This window comes from Mytilus trossulus, unplaced genomic scaffold (genome assembly GCF_036588685.1).
Source record: "Mytilus trossulus isolate FHL-02 unplaced genomic scaffold, PNRI_Mtr1.1.1.hap1 h1tg001286l__unscaffolded, whole genome shotgun sequence".
Classification (NCBI taxonomy): domain Eukaryota; kingdom Metazoa; phylum Mollusca; class Bivalvia; order Mytilida; family Mytilidae; genus Mytilus; species Mytilus trossulus.
This window is the reverse complement of record NW_026963749.1, coordinates 1-18369: the sequence shown is the minus strand read 5'-3', so window position 1 is coordinate 18369 and position 18369 is coordinate 1. Positions and strand designations below refer to the sequence as shown.

General features: G+C 35.9%; 21 non-coding genes across 21 annotated transcripts; all 21 read left to right on the top strand.

Annotated features, from left to right (window-relative positions):
- The first annotated feature begins 580 nt into the window (after positions 1-580).
- On the top strand, positions 581-802 carry LOC134704161 (small nucleolar RNA U3). The gene has a single exon (XR_010105268.1). It is a non-coding gene; the product is annotated as a small nucleolar RNA U3 (small nucleolar RNA).
- A 648-nt stretch (positions 803-1450) lies between these two features.
- LOC134704160 (small nucleolar RNA U3) lies at positions 1451-1672 on the top strand. The gene has a single exon (XR_010105267.1). It is a non-coding gene; the product is annotated as a small nucleolar RNA U3 (small nucleolar RNA).
- Positions 1673-2320: 648 nt separating this feature from the next.
- Positions 2321-2542, top strand: LOC134704159 (small nucleolar RNA U3). The gene has a single exon (XR_010105266.1). It is a non-coding gene; the product is annotated as a small nucleolar RNA U3 (small nucleolar RNA).
- A 648-nt stretch (positions 2543-3190) lies between these two features.
- LOC134704157 (small nucleolar RNA U3) lies at positions 3191-3412 on the top strand. The gene has a single exon (XR_010105265.1). It is a non-coding gene; the product is annotated as a small nucleolar RNA U3 (small nucleolar RNA).
- A 648-nt stretch (positions 3413-4060) lies between these two features.
- On the top strand, positions 4061-4282 carry LOC134704156 (small nucleolar RNA U3). Its single transcript, XR_010105264.1, has one exon. It is a non-coding gene; the product is annotated as a small nucleolar RNA U3 (small nucleolar RNA).
- A 648-nt stretch (positions 4283-4930) lies between these two features.
- LOC134704154 (small nucleolar RNA U3) lies at positions 4931-5152 on the top strand. Its single transcript, XR_010105262.1, has one exon. It is a non-coding gene; the product is annotated as a small nucleolar RNA U3 (small nucleolar RNA).
- Positions 5153-5800: 648 nt separating this feature from the next.
- On the top strand, positions 5801-6022 carry LOC134704153 (small nucleolar RNA U3). Its single transcript, XR_010105261.1, has one exon. It is a non-coding gene; the product is annotated as a small nucleolar RNA U3 (small nucleolar RNA).
- A 648-nt stretch (positions 6023-6670) lies between these two features.
- Positions 6671-6892, top strand: LOC134704152 (small nucleolar RNA U3). Its single transcript, XR_010105260.1, has one exon. It is a non-coding gene; the product is annotated as a small nucleolar RNA U3 (small nucleolar RNA).
- A 648-nt stretch (positions 6893-7540) lies between these two features.
- LOC134704151 (small nucleolar RNA U3) lies at positions 7541-7762 on the top strand. The gene has a single exon (XR_010105259.1). It is a non-coding gene; the product is annotated as a small nucleolar RNA U3 (small nucleolar RNA).
- A 648-nt stretch (positions 7763-8410) lies between these two features.
- Positions 8411-8632, top strand: LOC134704150 (small nucleolar RNA U3). The gene has a single exon (XR_010105258.1). It is a non-coding gene; the product is annotated as a small nucleolar RNA U3 (small nucleolar RNA).
- Positions 8633-9280: 648 nt separating this feature from the next.
- On the top strand, positions 9281-9502 carry LOC134704149 (small nucleolar RNA U3). The gene has a single exon (XR_010105257.1). It is a non-coding gene; the product is annotated as a small nucleolar RNA U3 (small nucleolar RNA).
- Positions 9503-10150: 648 nt separating this feature from the next.
- LOC134704162 (small nucleolar RNA U3) lies at positions 10151-10372 on the top strand. Its single transcript, XR_010105269.1, has one exon. It is a non-coding gene; the product is annotated as a small nucleolar RNA U3 (small nucleolar RNA).
- Positions 10373-11020: 648 nt separating this feature from the next.
- Positions 11021-11242, top strand: LOC134704148 (small nucleolar RNA U3). Its single transcript, XR_010105256.1, has one exon. It is a non-coding gene; the product is annotated as a small nucleolar RNA U3 (small nucleolar RNA).
- Positions 11243-11890: 648 nt separating this feature from the next.
- LOC134704146 (small nucleolar RNA U3) lies at positions 11891-12112 on the top strand. Its single transcript, XR_010105255.1, has one exon. It is a non-coding gene; the product is annotated as a small nucleolar RNA U3 (small nucleolar RNA).
- Positions 12113-12760: 648 nt separating this feature from the next.
- Positions 12761-12982, top strand: LOC134704145 (small nucleolar RNA U3). Its single transcript, XR_010105254.1, has one exon. It is a non-coding gene; the product is annotated as a small nucleolar RNA U3 (small nucleolar RNA).
- Positions 12983-13630: 648 nt separating this feature from the next.
- Positions 13631-13852, top strand: LOC134704144 (small nucleolar RNA U3). The gene has a single exon (XR_010105253.1). It is a non-coding gene; the product is annotated as a small nucleolar RNA U3 (small nucleolar RNA).
- Positions 13853-14500: 648 nt separating this feature from the next.
- Positions 14501-14722, top strand: LOC134704165 (small nucleolar RNA U3). Its single transcript, XR_010105272.1, has one exon. It is a non-coding gene; the product is annotated as a small nucleolar RNA U3 (small nucleolar RNA).
- A 648-nt stretch (positions 14723-15370) lies between these two features.
- Positions 15371-15592, top strand: LOC134704164 (small nucleolar RNA U3). The gene has a single exon (XR_010105271.1). It is a non-coding gene; the product is annotated as a small nucleolar RNA U3 (small nucleolar RNA).
- A 648-nt stretch (positions 15593-16240) lies between these two features.
- On the top strand, positions 16241-16462 carry LOC134704163 (small nucleolar RNA U3). Its single transcript, XR_010105270.1, has one exon. It is a non-coding gene; the product is annotated as a small nucleolar RNA U3 (small nucleolar RNA).
- A 648-nt stretch (positions 16463-17110) lies between these two features.
- On the top strand, positions 17111-17332 carry LOC134704155 (small nucleolar RNA U3). The gene has a single exon (XR_010105263.1). It is a non-coding gene; the product is annotated as a small nucleolar RNA U3 (small nucleolar RNA).
- Positions 17333-17980: 648 nt separating this feature from the next.
- On the top strand, positions 17981-18201 carry LOC134704143 (small nucleolar RNA U3). Its single transcript, XR_010105252.1, has one exon. It is a non-coding gene; the product is annotated as a small nucleolar RNA U3 (small nucleolar RNA).
- Positions 18202-18369: the final 168 nt, after the last annotated feature.

The window sequence follows — 18369 nt, the reverse complement described above, 5'->3', positions numbered from 1 at the left end:
TCAAACTCCAGAAAAGCGCTTTTAGGTTACATATGTACTCAGAATGACTTTTTCGGATGACAAGAAATCAAGTACGTGCGCAAACTTTCATTTTCGAATTTTATTGGCATGTCTTATAGCTATATACATCAAACTAACAGGTCTGTCGTGTTTTTCGTCTGTTTTACTATACTTCAATTATTGTCACGTTGTCCCACAAACATTTCGCTGCAATTCTCAAATTTGTTGACCATTTTAACCTAATATATTGCTTATTTTGTTAAACTACTTTTGTTGCCAAAAAGATGTTTTTGTACATGTTGTACTAGGTTTGGGATTGTCATAGTCATAGTAATAAATTGGTTATTTCCCCTTGAACGTACGTCTTTTACATATAAACCGTCACGTTTAAAATTCAAAACCTGAAGGAAAATCCCGCTACCTGTTCTTCTTTTGCATTTTATTACGGTTCAAAATTACAATTGCAACTTGGTTTTGTGTGGGTTTTTACGCGTAATCATGTAATAAGAAAAAATAATATTAACCTTATTTTAATGAACATATTACATTTGTAAAACTCATGTAACGATCCTACGCGGGTAAGATCATACTTTTAGGGATCATTTCTATAGTATGTATCGCCGGGACGTCAGATAACTCTGACTGGACCTAAACCCACGATGAAGAGAAATAGCGTTTTCTTCTGAGCGTGAAGCTGACCGAGACTGTCTCTAGCTTGGTGAGACACGGTCTTCGGTCATTGATGACCGTTCCTCTCCCTCTTAAGTGGGGAGTTGGAGGAAGGAAACGCATTCTGAGTGGTAAACAAAAATAATAAATCAATATCAGATCGCCCTTGCTTTTTTTTTACTTCCACACCTAAAACTATCATCAAACTCCAGAAAAGCGCTTTTAGGTTACATATGTACTCAGAATGACTTTTTCGGATGACAAGAAATCAAGTACGTGCGCAAACTTTCATTTTCGAATTTTATTGGCATGTCTTATAGCTATATACATCAAACTAACAGGTCTGTCGTGTTTTTCGTCTGTTTTACTATACTTCAATTATTGTCACGTTGTCCCACAAACATTTCGCTGCAATTCTCAAATTTGTTGACCATTTTAACCTAATATATTGCTTATTTTGTTAAACTACTTTTGTTGCCAAAAAGATGTTTTTGTACATGTTGTACTAGGTTTGGGATTGTCATAGTCATAGTAATAAATTGGTTATTTCCCCTTGAACGTACGTCTTTTACATATAAACCGTCACGTTTAAAATTCAAAACCTGAAGGAAAATCCCGCTACCTGTTCTTCTTTTGCATTTTATTACGGTTCAAAATTACAATTGCAACTTGGTTTTGTGTGGGTTTTTACGCGTAATCATGTAATAAGAAAAAATAATATTAACCTTATTTTAATGAACATATTACATTTGTAAAACTCATGTAACGATCCTACGCGGGTAAGATCATACTTTTAGGGATCATTTCTATAGTATGTATCGCCGGGACGTCAGATAACTCTGACTGGACCTAAACCCACGATGAAGAGAAATAGCGTTTTCTTCTGAGCGTGAAGCTGACCGAGACTGTCTCTAGCTTGGTGAGACACGGTCTTCGGTCATTGATGACCGTTCCTCTCCCTCTTAAGTGGGGAGTTGGAGGAAGGAAACGCATTCTGAGTGGTAAACAAAAATAATAAATCAATATCAGATCGCCCTTGCTTTTTTTTTACTTCCACACCTAAAACTATCATCAAACTCCAGAAAAGCGCTTTTAGGTTACATATGTACTCAGAATGACTTTTTCGGATGACAAGAAATCAAGTACGTGCGCAAACTTTCATTTTCGAATTTTATTGGCATGTCTTATAGCTATATACATCAAACTAACAGGTCTGTCGTGTTTTTCGTCTGTTTTACTATACTTCAATTATTGTCACGTTGTCCCACAAACATTTCGCTGCAATTCTCAAATTTGTTGACCATTTTAACCTAATATATTGCTTATTTTGTTAAACTACTTTTGTTGCCAAAAAGATGTTTTTGTACATGTTGTACTAGGTTTGGGATTGTCATAGTCATAGTAATAAATTGGTTATTTCCCCTTGAACGTACGTCTTTTACATATAAACCGTCACGTTTAAAATTCAAAACCTGAAGGAAAATCCCGCTACCTGTTCTTCTTTTGCATTTTATTACGGTTCAAAATTACAATTGCAACTTGGTTTTGTGTGGGTTTTTACGCGTAATCATGTAATAAGAAAAAATAATATTAACCTTATTTTAATGAACATATTACATTTGTAAAACTCATGTAACGATCCTACGCGGGTAAGATCATACTTTTAGGGATCATTTCTATAGTATGTATCGCCGGGACGTCAGATAACTCTGACTGGACCTAAACCCACGATGAAGAGAAATAGCGTTTTCTTCTGAGCGTGAAGCTGACCGAGACTGTCTCTAGCTTGGTGAGACACGGTCTTCGGTCATTGATGACCGTTCCTCTCCCTCTTAAGTGGGGAGTTGGAGGAAGGAAACGCATTCTGAGTGGTAAACAAAAATAATAAATCAATATCAGATCGCCCTTGCTTTTTTTTTACTTCCACACCTAAAACTATCATCAAACTCCAGAAAAGCGCTTTTAGGTTACATATGTACTCAGAATGACTTTTTCGGATGACAAGAAATCAAGTACGTGCGCAAACTTTCATTTTCGAATTTTATTGGCATGTCTTATAGCTATATACATCAAACTAACAGGTCTGTCGTGTTTTTCGTCTGTTTTACTATACTTCAATTATTGTCACGTTGTCCCACAAACATTTCGCTGCAATTCTCAAATTTGTTGACCATTTTAACCTAATATATTGCTTATTTTGTTAAACTACTTTTGTTGCCAAAAAGATGTTTTTGTACATGTTGTACTAGGTTTGGGATTGTCATAGTCATAGTAATAAATTGGTTATTTCCCCTTGAACGTACGTCTTTTACATATAAACCGTCACGTTTAAAATTCAAAACCTGAAGGAAAATCCCGCTACCTGTTCTTCTTTTGCATTTTATTACGGTTCAAAATTACAATTGCAACTTGGTTTTGTGTGGGTTTTTACGCGTAATCATGTAATAAGAAAAAATAATATTAACCTTATTTTAATGAACATATTACATTTGTAAAACTCATGTAACGATCCTACGCGGGTAAGATCATACTTTTAGGGATCATTTCTATAGTATGTATCGCCGGGACGTCAGATAACTCTGACTGGACCTAAACCCACGATGAAGAGAAATAGCGTTTTCTTCTGAGCGTGAAGCTGACCGAGACTGTCTCTAGCTTGGTGAGACACGGTCTTCGGTCATTGATGACCGTTCCTCTCCCTCTTAAGTGGGGAGTTGGAGGAAGGAAACGCATTCTGAGTGGTAAACAAAAATAATAAATCAATATCAGATCGCCCTTGCTTTTTTTTTACTTCCACACCTAAAACTATCATCAAACTCCAGAAAAGCGCTTTTAGGTTACATATGTACTCAGAATGACTTTTTCGGATGACAAGAAATCAAGTACGTGCGCAAACTTTCATTTTCGAATTTTATTGGCATGTCTTATAGCTATATACATCAAACTAACAGGTCTGTCGTGTTTTTCGTCTGTTTTACTATACTTCAATTATTGTCACGTTGTCCCACAAACATTTCGCTGCAATTCTCAAATTTGTTGACCATTTTAACCTAATATATTGCTTATTTTGTTAAACTACTTTTGTTGCCAAAAAGATGTTTTTGTACATGTTGTACTAGGTTTGGGATTGTCATAGTCATAGTAATAAATTGGTTATTTCCCCTTGAACGTACGTCTTTTACATATAAACCGTCACGTTTAAAATTCAAAACCTGAAGGAAAATCCCGCTACCTGTTCTTCTTTTGCATTTTATTACGGTTCAAAATTACAATTGCAACTTGGTTTTGTGTGGGTTTTTACGCGTAATCATGTAATAAGAAAAAATAATATTAACCTTATTTTAATGAACATATTACATTTGTAAAACTCATGTAACGATCCTACGCGGGTAAGATCATACTTTTAGGGATCATTTCTATAGTATGTATCGCCGGGACGTCAGATAACTCTGACTGGACCTAAACCCACGATGAAGAGAAATAGCGTTTTCTTCTGAGCGTGAAGCTGACCGAGACTGTCTCTAGCTTGGTGAGACACGGTCTTCGGTCATTGATGACCGTTCCTCTCCCTCTTAAGTGGGGAGTTGGAGGAAGGAAACGCATTCTGAGTGGTAAACAAAAATAATAAATCAATATCAGATCGCCCTTGCTTTTTTTTTACTTCCACACCTAAAACTATCATCAAACTCCAGAAAAGCGCTTTTAGGTTACATATGTACTCAGAATGACTTTTTCGGATGACAAGAAATCAAGTACGTGCGCAAACTTTCATTTTCGAATTTTATTGGCATGTCTTATAGCTATATACATCAAACTAACAGGTCTGTCGTGTTTTTCGTCTGTTTTACTATACTTCAATTATTGTCACGTTGTCCCACAAACATTTCGCTGCAATTCTCAAATTTGTTGACCATTTTAACCTAATATATTGCTTATTTTGTTAAACTACTTTTGTTGCCAAAAAGATGTTTTTGTACATGTTGTACTAGGTTTGGGATTGTCATAGTCATAGTAATAAATTGGTTATTTCCCCTTGAACGTACGTCTTTTACATATAAACCGTCACGTTTAAAATTCAAAACCTGAAGGAAAATCCCGCTACCTGTTCTTCTTTTGCATTTTATTACGGTTCAAAATTACAATTGCAACTTGGTTTTGTGTGGGTTTTTACGCGTAATCATGTAATAAGAAAAAATAATATTAACCTTATTTTAATGAACATATTACATTTGTAAAACTCATGTAACGATCCTACGCGGGTAAGATCATACTTTTAGGGATCATTTCTATAGTATGTATCGCCGGGACGTCAGATAACTCTGACTGGACCTAAACCCACGATGAAGAGAAATAGCGTTTTCTTCTGAGCGTGAAGCTGACCGAGACTGTCTCTAGCTTGGTGAGACACGGTCTTCGGTCATTGATGACCGTTCCTCTCCCTCTTAAGTGGGGAGTTGGAGGAAGGAAACGCATTCTGAGTGGTAAACAAAAATAATAAATCAATATCAGATCGCCCTTGCTTTTTTTTTACTTCCACACCTAAAACTATCATCAAACTCCAGAAAAGCGCTTTTAGGTTACATATGTACTCAGAATGACTTTTTCGGATGACAAGAAATCAAGTACGTGCGCAAACTTTCATTTTCGAATTTTATTGGCATGTCTTATAGCTATATACATCAAACTAACAGGTCTGTCGTGTTTTTCGTCTGTTTTACTATACTTCAATTATTGTCACGTTGTCCCACAAACATTTCGCTGCAATTCTCAAATTTGTTGACCATTTTAACCTAATATATTGCTTATTTTGTTAAACTACTTTTGTTGCCAAAAAGATGTTTTTGTACATGTTGTACTAGGTTTGGGATTGTCATAGTCATAGTAATAAATTGGTTATTTCCCCTTGAACGTACGTCTTTTACATATAAACCGTCACGTTTAAAATTCAAAACCTGAAGGAAAATCCCGCTACCTGTTCTTCTTTTGCATTTTATTACGGTTCAAAATTACAATTGCAACTTGGTTTTGTGTGGGTTTTTACGCGTAATCATGTAATAAGAAAAAATAATATTAACCTTATTTTAATGAACATATTACATTTGTAAAACTCATGTAACGATCCTACGCGGGTAAGATCATACTTTTAGGGATCATTTCTATAGTATGTATCGCCGGGACGTCAGATAACTCTGACTGGACCTAAACCCACGATGAAGAGAAATAGCGTTTTCTTCTGAGCGTGAAGCTGACCGAGACTGTCTCTAGCTTGGTGAGACACGGTCTTCGGTCATTGATGACCGTTCCTCTCCCTCTTAAGTGGGGAGTTGGAGGAAGGAAACGCATTCTGAGTGGTAAACAAAAATAATAAATCAATATCAGATCGCCCTTGCTTTTTTTTTACTTCCACACCTAAAACTATCATCAAACTCCAGAAAAGCGCTTTTAGGTTACATATGTACTCAGAATGACTTTTTCGGATGACAAGAAATCAAGTACGTGCGCAAACTTTCATTTTCGAATTTTATTGGCATGTCTTATAGCTATATACATCAAACTAACAGGTCTGTCGTGTTTTTCGTCTGTTTTACTATACTTCAATTATTGTCACGTTGTCCCACAAACATTTCGCTGCAATTCTCAAATTTGTTGACCATTTTAACCTAATATATTGCTTATTTTGTTAAACTACTTTTGTTGCCAAAAAGATGTTTTTGTACATGTTGTACTAGGTTTGGGATTGTCATAGTCATAGTAATAAATTGGTTATTTCCCCTTGAACGTACGTCTTTTACATATAAACCGTCACGTTTAAAATTCAAAACCTGAAGGAAAATCCCGCTACCTGTTCTTCTTTTGCATTTTATTACGGTTCAAAATTACAATTGCAACTTGGTTTTGTGTGGGTTTTTACGCGTAATCATGTAATAAGAAAAAATAATATTAACCTTATTTTAATGAACATATTACATTTGTAAAACTCATGTAACGATCCTACGCGGGTAAGATCATACTTTTAGGGATCATTTCTATAGTATGTATCGCCGGGACGTCAGATAACTCTGACTGGACCTAAACCCACGATGAAGAGAAATAGCGTTTTCTTCTGAGCGTGAAGCTGACCGAGACTGTCTCTAGCTTGGTGAGACACGGTCTTCGGTCATTGATGACCGTTCCTCTCCCTCTTAAGTGGGGAGTTGGAGGAAGGAAACGCATTCTGAGTGGTAAACAAAAATAATAAATCAATATCAGATCGCCCTTGCTTTTTTTTTACTTCCACACCTAAAACTATCATCAAACTCCAGAAAAGCGCTTTTAGGTTACATATGTACTCAGAATGACTTTTTCGGATGACAAGAAATCAAGTACGTGCGCAAACTTTCATTTTCGAATTTTATTGGCATGTCTTATAGCTATATACATCAAACTAACAGGTCTGTCGTGTTTTTCGTCTGTTTTACTATACTTCAATTATTGTCACGTTGTCCCACAAACATTTCGCTGCAATTCTCAAATTTGTTGACCATTTTAACCTAATATATTGCTTATTTTGTTAAACTACTTTTGTTGCCAAAAAGATGTTTTTGTACATGTTGTACTAGGTTTGGGATTGTCATAGTCATAGTAATAAATTGGTTATTTCCCCTTGAACGTACGTCTTTTACATATAAACCGTCACGTTTAAAATTCAAAACCTGAAGGAAAATCCCGCTACCTGTTCTTCTTTTGCATTTTATTACGGTTCAAAATTACAATTGCAACTTGGTTTTGTGTGGGTTTTTACGCGTAATCATGTAATAAGAAAAAATAATATTAACCTTATTTTAATGAACATATTACATTTGTAAAACTCATGTAACGATCCTACGCGGGTAAGATCATACTTTTAGGGATCATTTCTATAGTATGTATCGCCGGGACGTCAGATAACTCTGACTGGACCTAAACCCACGATGAAGAGAAATAGCGTTTTCTTCTGAGCGTGAAGCTGACCGAGACTGTCTCTAGCTTGGTGAGACACGGTCTTCGGTCATTGATGACCGTTCCTCTCCCTCTTAAGTGGGGAGTTGGAGGAAGGAAACGCATTCTGAGTGGTAAACAAAAATAATAAATCAATATCAGATCGCCCTTGCTTTTTTTTTACTTCCACACCTAAAACTATCATCAAACTCCAGAAAAGCGCTTTTAGGTTACATATGTACTCAGAATGACTTTTTCGGATGACAAGAAATCAAGTACGTGCGCAAACTTTCATTTTCGAATTTTATTGGCATGTCTTATAGCTATATACATCAAACTAACAGGTCTGTCGTGTTTTTCGTCTGTTTTACTATACTTCAATTATTGTCACGTTGTCCCACAAACATTTCGCTGCAATTCTCAAATTTGTTGACCATTTTAACCTAATATATTGCTTATTTTGTTAAACTACTTTTGTTGCCAAAAAGATGTTTTTGTACATGTTGTACTAGGTTTGGGATTGTCATAGTCATAGTAATAAATTGGTTATTTCCCCTTGAACGTACGTCTTTTACATATAAACCGTCACGTTTAAAATTCAAAACCTGAAGGAAAATCCCGCTACCTGTTCTTCTTTTGCATTTTATTACGGTTCAAAATTACAATTGCAACTTGGTTTTGTGTGGGTTTTTACGCGTAATCATGTAATAAGAAAAAATAATATTAACCTTATTTTAATGAACATATTACATTTGTAAAACTCATGTAACGATCCTACGCGGGTAAGATCATACTTTTAGGGATCATTTCTATAGTATGTATCGCCGGGACGTCAGATAACTCTGACTGGACCTAAACCCACGATGAAGAGAAATAGCGTTTTCTTCTGAGCGTGAAGCTGACCGAGACTGTCTCTAGCTTGGTGAGACACGGTCTTCGGTCATTGATGACCGTTCCTCTCCCTCTTAAGTGGGGAGTTGGAGGAAGGAAACGCATTCTGAGTGGTAAACAAAAATAATAAATCAATATCAGATCGCCCTTGCTTTTTTTTTACTTCCACACCTAAAACTATCATCAAACTCCAGAAAAGCGCTTTTAGGTTACATATGTACTCAGAATGACTTTTTCGGATGACAAGAAATCAAGTACGTGCGCAAACTTTCATTTTCGAATTTTATTGGCATGTCTTATAGCTATATACATCAAACTAACAGGTCTGTCGTGTTTTTCGTCTGTTTTACTATACTTCAATTATTGTCACGTTGTCCCACAAACATTTCGCTGCAATTCTCAAATTTGTTGACCATTTTAACCTAATATATTGCTTATTTTGTTAAACTACTTTTGTTGCCAACAAGATGTTTTTGTACATGTTGTACTAGGTTTGGGATTGTCATAGTCATAGTAATAAATTGGTTATTTCCCCTTGAACGTACGTCTTTTACATATAAACCGTCACGTTTAAAATTCAAAACCTGAAGGAAAATCCCGCTACCTGTTCTTCTTTTGCATTTTATTACGGTTCAAAATTACAATTGCAACTTGGTTTTGTGTGGGTTTTTACGCGTAATCATGTAATAAGAAAAAATAATATTAACCTTATTTTAATGAACATATTACATTTGTAAAACTCATGTAACGATCCTACGCGGGTAAGATCATACTTTTAGGGATCATTTCTATAGTATGTATCGCCGGGACGTCAGATAACTCTGACTGGACCTAAACCCACGATGAAGAGAAATAGCGTTTTCTTCTGAGCGTGAAGCTGACCGAGACTGTCTCTAGCTTGGTGAGACACGGTCTTCGGTCATTGATGACCGTTCCTCTCCCTCTTAAGTGGGGAGTTGGAGGAAGGAAACGCATTCTGAGTGGTAAACAAAAATAATAAATCAATATCAGATCGCCCTTGCTTTTTTTTTACTTCCACACCTAAAACTATCATCAAACTCCAGAAAAGCGCTTTTAGGTTACATATGTACTCAGAATGACTTTTTCGGATGACAAGAAATCAAGTACGTGCGCAAACTTTCATTTTCGAATTTTATTGGCATGTCTTATAGCTATATACATCAAACTAACAGGTCTGTCGTGTTTTTCGTCTGTTTTACTATACTTCAATTATTGTCACGTTGTCCCACAAACATTTCGCTGCAATTCTCAAATTTGTTGACCATTTTAACCTAATATATTGCTTATTTTGTTAAACTACTTTTGTTGCCAAAAAGATGTTTTTGTACATGTTGTACTAGGTTTGGGATTGTCATAGTCATAGTAATAAATTGGTTATTTCCCCTTGAACGTACGTCTTTTACATATAAACCGTCACGTTTAAAATTCAAAACCTGAAGGAAAATCCCGCTACCTGTTCTTCTTTTGCATTTTATTACGGTTCAAAATTACAATTGCAACTTGGTTTTGTGTGGGTTTTTACGCGTAATCATGTAATAAGAAAAAATAATATTAACCTTATTTTAATGAACATATTACATTTGTAAAACTCATGTAACGATCCTACGCGGGTAAGATCATACTTTTAGGGATCATTTCTATAGTATGTATCGCCGGGACGTCAGATAACTCTGACTGGACCTAAACCCACGATGAAGAGAAATAGCGTTTTCTTCTGAGCGTGAAGCTGACCGAGACTGTCTCTAGCTTGGTGAGACACGGTCTTCGGTCATTGATGACCGTTCCTCTCCCTCCTAAGTGGGGAGTTGGAGGAAGGAAACGCATTCTGAGTGGTAAACAAAAATAATAAATCAATATCAGATCGCCCTTGCTTTTTTTTTACTTCCACACCTAAAACTATCATCAAACTCCAGAAAAGCGCTTTTAGGTTACATATGTACTCAGAATGACTTTTTCGGATGACAAGAAATCAAGTACGTGCGCAAACTTTCATTTTCGAATTTTATTGGCATGTCTTATAGCTATATACATCAAACTAACAGGTCTGTCGTGTTTTTCGTCTGTTTTACTATACTTCAATTATTGTCACGTTGTCCCACAAACATTTCGCTGCAATTCTCAAATTTGTTGACCATTTTAACCTAATATATTGCTTATTTTGTTAAACTACTTTTGTTGCCAAAAAGATGTTTTTGTACATGTTGTACTAGGTTTGGGATTGTCATAGTCATAGTAATAAATTGGTTATTTCCCCTTGAACGTACGTCTTTTACATATAAACCGTCACGTTTAAAATTCAAAACCTGAAGGAAAATCCCGCTACCTGTTCTTCTTTTGCATTTTATTACGGTTCAAAATTACAATTGCAACTTGGTTTTGTGTGGGTTTTTACGCGTAATCATGTAATAAGAAAAAATAATATTAACCTTATTTTAATGAACATATTACATTTGTAAAACTCATGTAACGATCCTACGCGGGTAAGATCATACTTTTAGGGATCATTTCTATAGTATGTATCGCCGGGACGTCAGATAACTCTGACTGGACCTAAACCCACGATGAAGAGAAATAGCGTTTTCTTCTGAGCGTGAAGCTGACCGAGACTGTCTCTAGCTTGGTGAGACACGGTCTTCGGTCATTGATGACCGTTCCTCTCCCTCTTAAGTGGGGAGTTGGAGGAAGGAAACGCATTCTGAGTGGTAAACAAAAATAATAAATCAATATCAGATCGCCCTTGCTTTTTTTTTACTTCCACACCTAAAACTATCATCAAACTCCAGAAAAGCGCTTTTAGGTTACATATGTACTCAGAATGACTTTTTCGGATGACAAGAAATCAAGTACGTGCGCAAACTTTCATTTTCGAATTTTATTGGCATGTCTTATAGCTATATACATCAAACTAACAGGTCTGTCGTGTTTTTCGTCTGTTTTACTATACTTCAATTATTGTCACGTTGTCCCACAAACATTTCGCTGCAATTCTCAAATTTGTTGACCATTTTAACCTAATATATTGCTTATTTTGTTAAACTACTTTTGTTGCCAAAAAGATGTTTTTGTACATGTTGTACTAGGTTTGGGATTGTCATAGTCATAGTAATAAATTGGTTATTTCCCCTTGAACGTACGTCTTTTACATATAAACCGTCACGTTTAAAATTCAAAACCTGAAGGAAAATCCCGCTACCTGTTCTTCTTTTGCATTTTATTACGGTTCAAAATTACAATTGCAACTTGGTTTTGTGTGGGTTTTTACGCGTAATCATGTAATAAGAAAAAATAATATTAACCTTATTTTAATGAACATATTACATTTGTAAAACTCATGTAACGATCCTACGCGGGTAAGATCATACTTTTAGGGATCATTTCTATAGTATGTATCGCCGGGACGTCAGATAACTCTGACTGGACCTAAACCCACGATGAAGAGAAATAGCGTTTTCTTCTGAGCGTGAAGCTGACCGAGACTGTCTCTAGCTTGGTGAGACACGGTCTTCGGTCATTGATGACCGTTCCTCTCCCTCTTAAGTGGGGAGTTGGAGGAAGGAAACGCATTCTGAGTGGTAAACAAAAATAATAAATCAATATCAGATCGCCCTTGCTTTTTTTTTACTTCCACACCTAAAACTATCATCAAACTCCAGAAAAGCGCTTTTAGGTTACATATGTACTCAGAATGACTTTTTCGGATGACAAGAAATCAAGTACGTGCGCAAACTTTCATTTTCGAATTTTATTGGCATGTCTTATAGCTATATACATCAAACTAACAGGTCTGTCGTGTTTTTCGTCTGTTTTACTATACTTCAATTATTGTCACGTTGTCCCACAAACATTTCGCTGCAATTCTCAAATTTGTTGACCATTTTAACCTAATATATTGCTTATTTTGTTAAACTACTTTTGTTGCCAAAAAGATGTTTTTGTACATGTTGTACTAGGTTTGGGATTGTCATAGTCATAGTAATAAATTGGTTATTTCCCCTTGAACGTACGTCTTTTACATATAAACCGTCACGTTTAAAATTCAAAACCTGAAGGAAAATCCCGCTACCTGTTCTTCTTTTGCATTTTATTACGGTTCAAAATTACAATTGCAACTTGGTTTTGTGTGGGTTTTTACGCGTAATCATGTAATAAGAAAAAATAATATTAACCTTATTTTAATGAACATATTACATTTGTAAAACTCATGTAACGATCCTACGCGGGTAAGATCATACTTTTAGGGATCATTTCTATAGTATGTATCGCCGGGACGTCAGATAACTCTGACTGGACCTAAACCCACGATGAAGAGAAATAGCGTTTTCTTCTGAGCGTGAAGCTGACCGAGACTGTCTCTAGCTTGGTGAGACACGGTCTTCGGTCATTGATGACCGTTCCTCTCCCTCTTAAGTGGGGAGTTGGAGGAAGGAAACGCATTCTGAGTGGTAAACAAAAATAATAAATCAATATCAGATCGCCCTTGCTTTTTTTTTACTTCCACACCTAAAACTATCATCAAACTCCAGAAAAGCGCTTTTAGGTTACATATGTACTCAGAATGACTTTTTCGGATGACAAGAAATCAAGTACGTGCGCAAACTTTCATTTTCGAATTTTATTGGCATGTCTTATAGCTATATACATCAAACTAACAGGTCTGTCGTGTTTTTCGTCTGTTTTACTATACTTCAATTATTGTCACGTTGTCCCACAAACATTTCGCTGCAATTCTCAAATTTGTTGACCATTTTAACCTAATATATTGCTTATTTTGTTAAACTACTTTTGTTGCCAAAAAGATGTTTTTGTACATGTTGTACTAGGTTTGGGATTGTCATAGTCATAGTAATAAATTGGTTATTTCCCCTTGAACGTACGTCTTTTACATATAAACCGTCACGTTTAAAATTCAAAACCTGAAGGAAAATCCCGCTACCTGTTCTTCTTTTGCATTTTATTACGGTTCAAAATTACAATTGCAACTTGGTTTTGTGTGGGTTTTTACGCGTAATCATGTAATAAGAAAAAATAATATTAACCTTATTTTAATGAACATATTACATTTGTAAAACTCATGTAACGATCCTACGCGGGTAAGATCATACTTTTAGGGATCATTTCTATAGTATGTATCGCCGGGACGTCAGATAACTCTGACTGGACCTAAACCCACGATGAAGAGAAATAGCGTTTTCTTCTGAGCGTGAAGCTGACCGAGACTGTCTCTAGCTTGGTGAGACACGGTCTTCGGTCATTGATGACCGTTCCTCTCCCTCTTAAGTGGGGAGTTGGAGGAAGGAAACGCATTCTGAGTGGTAAACAAAAATAATAAATCAATATCAGATCGCCCTTGCTTTTTTTTTACTTCCACACCTAAAACTATCATCAAACTCCAGAAAAGCGCTTTTAGGTTACATATGTACTCAGAATGACTTTTTCGGATGACAAGAAATCAAGTACGTGCGCAAACTTTCATTTTCGAATTTTATTGGCATGTCTTATAGCTATATACATCAAACTAACAGGTCTGTCGTGTTTTTCGTCTGTTTTACTATACTTCAATTATTGTCACGTTGTCCCACAAACATTTCGCTGCAATTCTCAAATTTGTTGACCATTTTAACCTAATATATTGCTTATTTTGTTAAACTACTTTTGTTGCCAAAAAGATGTTTTTGTACATGTTGTACTAGGTTTGGGATTGTCATAGTCATAGTAATAAATTGGTTATTTCCCCTTGAACGTACGTCTTTTACATATAAACCGTCACGTTTAAAATTCAAAACCTGAAGGAAAATCCCGCTACCTGTTCTTCTTTTGCATTTTATTACGGTTCAAAATTACAATTGCAACTTGGTTTTGTGTGGGTTTTTACGCGTAATCATGTAATAAGAAAAAATAATATTAACCTTATTTTAATGAACATATTACATTTGTAAAACTCATGTAACGATCCTACGCGGGTAAGATCATACTTTTAGGGATCATTTCTATAGTATGTATCGCCGGGACGTCAGATAACTCTGACTGGACCTAAACCCACGATGAAGAGAAATAGCGTTTTCTTCTGAGCGTGAAGCTGACCGAGACTGTCTCTAGCTTGGTGAGACACGGTCTTCGGTCATTGATGACCGTTCCTCTCCCTCTTAAGTGGGGAGTTGGAGGAAGGAAACGCATTCTGAGTGGTAAACAAAAATAATAAATCAATATCAGATCGCCCTTGCTTTTTTTTTACTTCCACACCTAAAACTATCATCAAACTCCAGAAAAGCGCTTTTAGGTTACATATGTACTCAGAATGACTTTTTCGGATGACAAGAAATCAAGTACGTGCGCAAACTTTCATTTTCGAATTTTATTGGCATGTCTTATAGCTATATACATCAAACTAACAGGTCTGTCGTGTTTTTCGTCTGTTTTACTATACTTCAATTATTGTCACGTTGTCCCACAAACATTTCGCTGCAATTCTCAAATTTGTTGACCATTTTAACCTAATATATTGCTTATTTTGTTAAACTACTTTTGTTGCCAAAAAGATGTTTTTGTACATGTTGTACTAGGTTTGGGATTGTCATAGTCATAGTAATAAATTGGTTATTTCCCCTTGAACGTACGTCTTTTACATATAAACCGTCACGTTTAAAATTCAAAACCTGAAGGAAAATCCCGCTACCTGTTCTTCTTTTGCATTTTATTACGGTTCAAAATTACAATTGCAACTTGGTTTTGTGTGGGTTTTTACGCGTAATCATGTAATAAGAAAAAATAATATTAACCTTATTTTAATGAACATATTACATTTGTAAAACTCATGTAACGATCCTACGCGGGTAAGATCATACTTTTAGGGATCATTTCTATAGTATGTATCGCCGGGACGTCAGATAACTCTGACTGGACCTAAACCCACGATGAAGAGAAATAGCGTTTTCTTCTGAGCGTGAAGCTGACCGAGACTGTCTCTAGCTTGGTGAGACACGGTCTTCGGTCATTGATGACCGTTCCTCTCCCTCTTAAGTGGGGAGTTGGAGGAAGGAAACGCATTCTGAGTGGTAAACAAAAATAATAAATCAATATCAGATCGCCCTTGCTTTTTTTTTACTTCCACACCTAAAACTATCATCAAACTCCAGAAAAGCGCTTTTAGGTTACATATGTACTCAGAATGACTTTTTCGGATGACAAGAAATCAAGTACGTGCGCAAACTTTCATTTTCGAATTTTATTGGCATGTCTTATAGCTATATACATCAAACTAACAGGTCTGTCGTGTTTTTCGTCTGTTTTACTATACTTCAATTATTGTCACGTTGTCCCACAAACATTTCGCTGCAATTCTCAAATTTGTTGACCATTTTAACCTAATATATTGCTTATTTTGTTAAACTACTTTTGTTGCCAAAAAGATGTTTTTGTACATGTTGTACTAGGTTTGGGATTGTCATAGTCATAGTAATAAATTGGTTATTTCCCCTTGAACGTACGTCTTTTACATATAAACCGTCACGTTTAAAATTCAAAACCTGAAGGAAAATCCCGCTACCTGTTCTTCTTTTGCATTTTATTACGGTTCAAAATTACAATTGCAACTTGGTTTTGTGTGGGTTTTTACGCGTAATCATGTAATAAGAAAAAATAATATTAACCTTATTTTAATGAACATATTACATTTGTAAAACTCATGTAACGATCCTACGCGGGTAAGATCATACTTTTAGGGATCATTTCTATAGTATGTATCGCCGGGACGTCAGATAACTCTGACTGGACCTAAACCCACGATGAAGAGAAATAGCGTTTTCTTCTGAGCGTGAAGCTGACCGAGACTGTCTCTAGCTTGGTGAGACACGGTCTTCGGTCATTGATGACCGTTCCTCTCCCTCTTAAGTGGGGAGTTGGAGGAAGGAAACGCATTCTGAGTGGTAAACAAAAATAATAAATCAATATCAGATCGCCCTTGCTTTTTTTTTACTTCCACACCTAAAACTATCATCAAACTCCAGAAAAGCGCTTTTAGGTTACATATGTACTCAGAATGACTTTTTCGGATGACAAGAAATCAAGTACGTGCGCAAACTTTCATTTTCGAATTTTATTGGCATGTCTTATAGCTATATACATCAAACTAACAGGTCTGTCGTGTTTTTCGTCTGTTTTACTATACTTCAATTATTGTCACGTTGTCCCACAAACATTTCGCTGCAATTCTCAAATTTGTTGACCATTTTAACCTAATATATTGCTTATTTTGTTAAACTACTTTTGTTGCCAAAAAGATGTTTTTGTACATGTTGTACTAGGTTTGGGATTGTCATAGTCATAGTAATAAATTGGTTATTTCCCCTTGAACGTACGTCTTTTACATATAAACCGTCACGTTTAAAATTCAAAACCTGAAGGAAAATCCCGCTACCTGTTCTTCTTTTGCATTTTATTACGGTTCAAAATTACAATTGCAACTTGGTTTTGTGTGGGTTTTTACGCGTAATCATGTAATAAGAAAAAATAATATTAACCTTATTTTAATGAACATATTACATTTGTAAAACTCATGTAACGATCCTACGCGGGTAAGATCATACTTTTAGGGATCATTTCTATAGTATGTATCGCCGGGACGTCAGATAACTCTGACTGGACCTAAACCCACGATGAAGAGAAATAGCGTTTTCTTCTGAGCGTGAAGCTGACCGAGACTGTCTCTAGCTTGGTGAGACACGGTCTTCGGTCATTGATGACCGTTCCTCTCCCTCTTAAGTGGGGAGTTGGAGGAAGGAAACGCATTCTGAGTGGTAAACAAAAATAATAAATCAATATCAGATCGCCCTTGCTTTTTTTTTACTTCCACACCTAAAACTATCATCAAACTCCAGAAAAGCGCTTTTAGGTTACATATGTACTCAGAATGACTTTTTCGGATGACAAGAAATCAAGTACGTGCGCAAACTTTCATTTTCGAATTTTATTGGCATGTCTTATAGCTATATACATCAAACTAACAGGTCTGTCGTGTTTTTCGTCTGTTTTACTATACTTCAATTATTGTCACGTTGTCCCACAAACATTTCGCTGCAATTCTCAAATTTGTTGACCATTTTAACCTAATATATTGCTTATTTTGTTAAACTACTTTTGTTGCCAAAAAGATGTTTTTGTACATGTTGTACTAGGTTTGGGATTGTCATAGTCATAGTAATAAATTGGTTATTTCCCCTTGAACGTACGTCTTTTACATATAAACCGTCACGTTTAAAATTCAAAACCTGAAGGAAAATCCCGCTACCTGTTCTTCTTTTGCATTTTATTACGGTTCAAAATTACAATTGCAACTTGGTTTTGTGTGGGTTTTTACGCGTAATCATGTAATAAGAAAAAATAATATTAACCTTATTTTAATGAACATATTACATTTGTAAAACTCATGTAACGATCCTACGCGGGTAAGATCATACTTTTAGGGATCATTTCTATAGTATGTATCGCCGGGACGTCAGATAACTCTGACTGGACCTAAACCACGATGAAGAGAAATAGCGTTTTCTTCTGAGCGTGAAGCTGACCGAGACTGTCTCTAGCTTGGTGAGACACGGTCTTCGGTCATTGATGACCGTTCCTCTCCCTCTTAAGTGGGGAGTTGGAGGAAGGAAACGCATTCTGAGTGGTAAACAAAAATAATAAATCAATATCAGATCGCCCTTGCTTTTTTTTACTTCCACACCTAAAACTATCATCAAACTCCAGAAAAGCGCTTTTAGGTTACATATGTACTCAGAATGACTTTTTCGGATGACAAGAAATCAAGTACGTGCGCAAACTTTCATTTTCGAATTT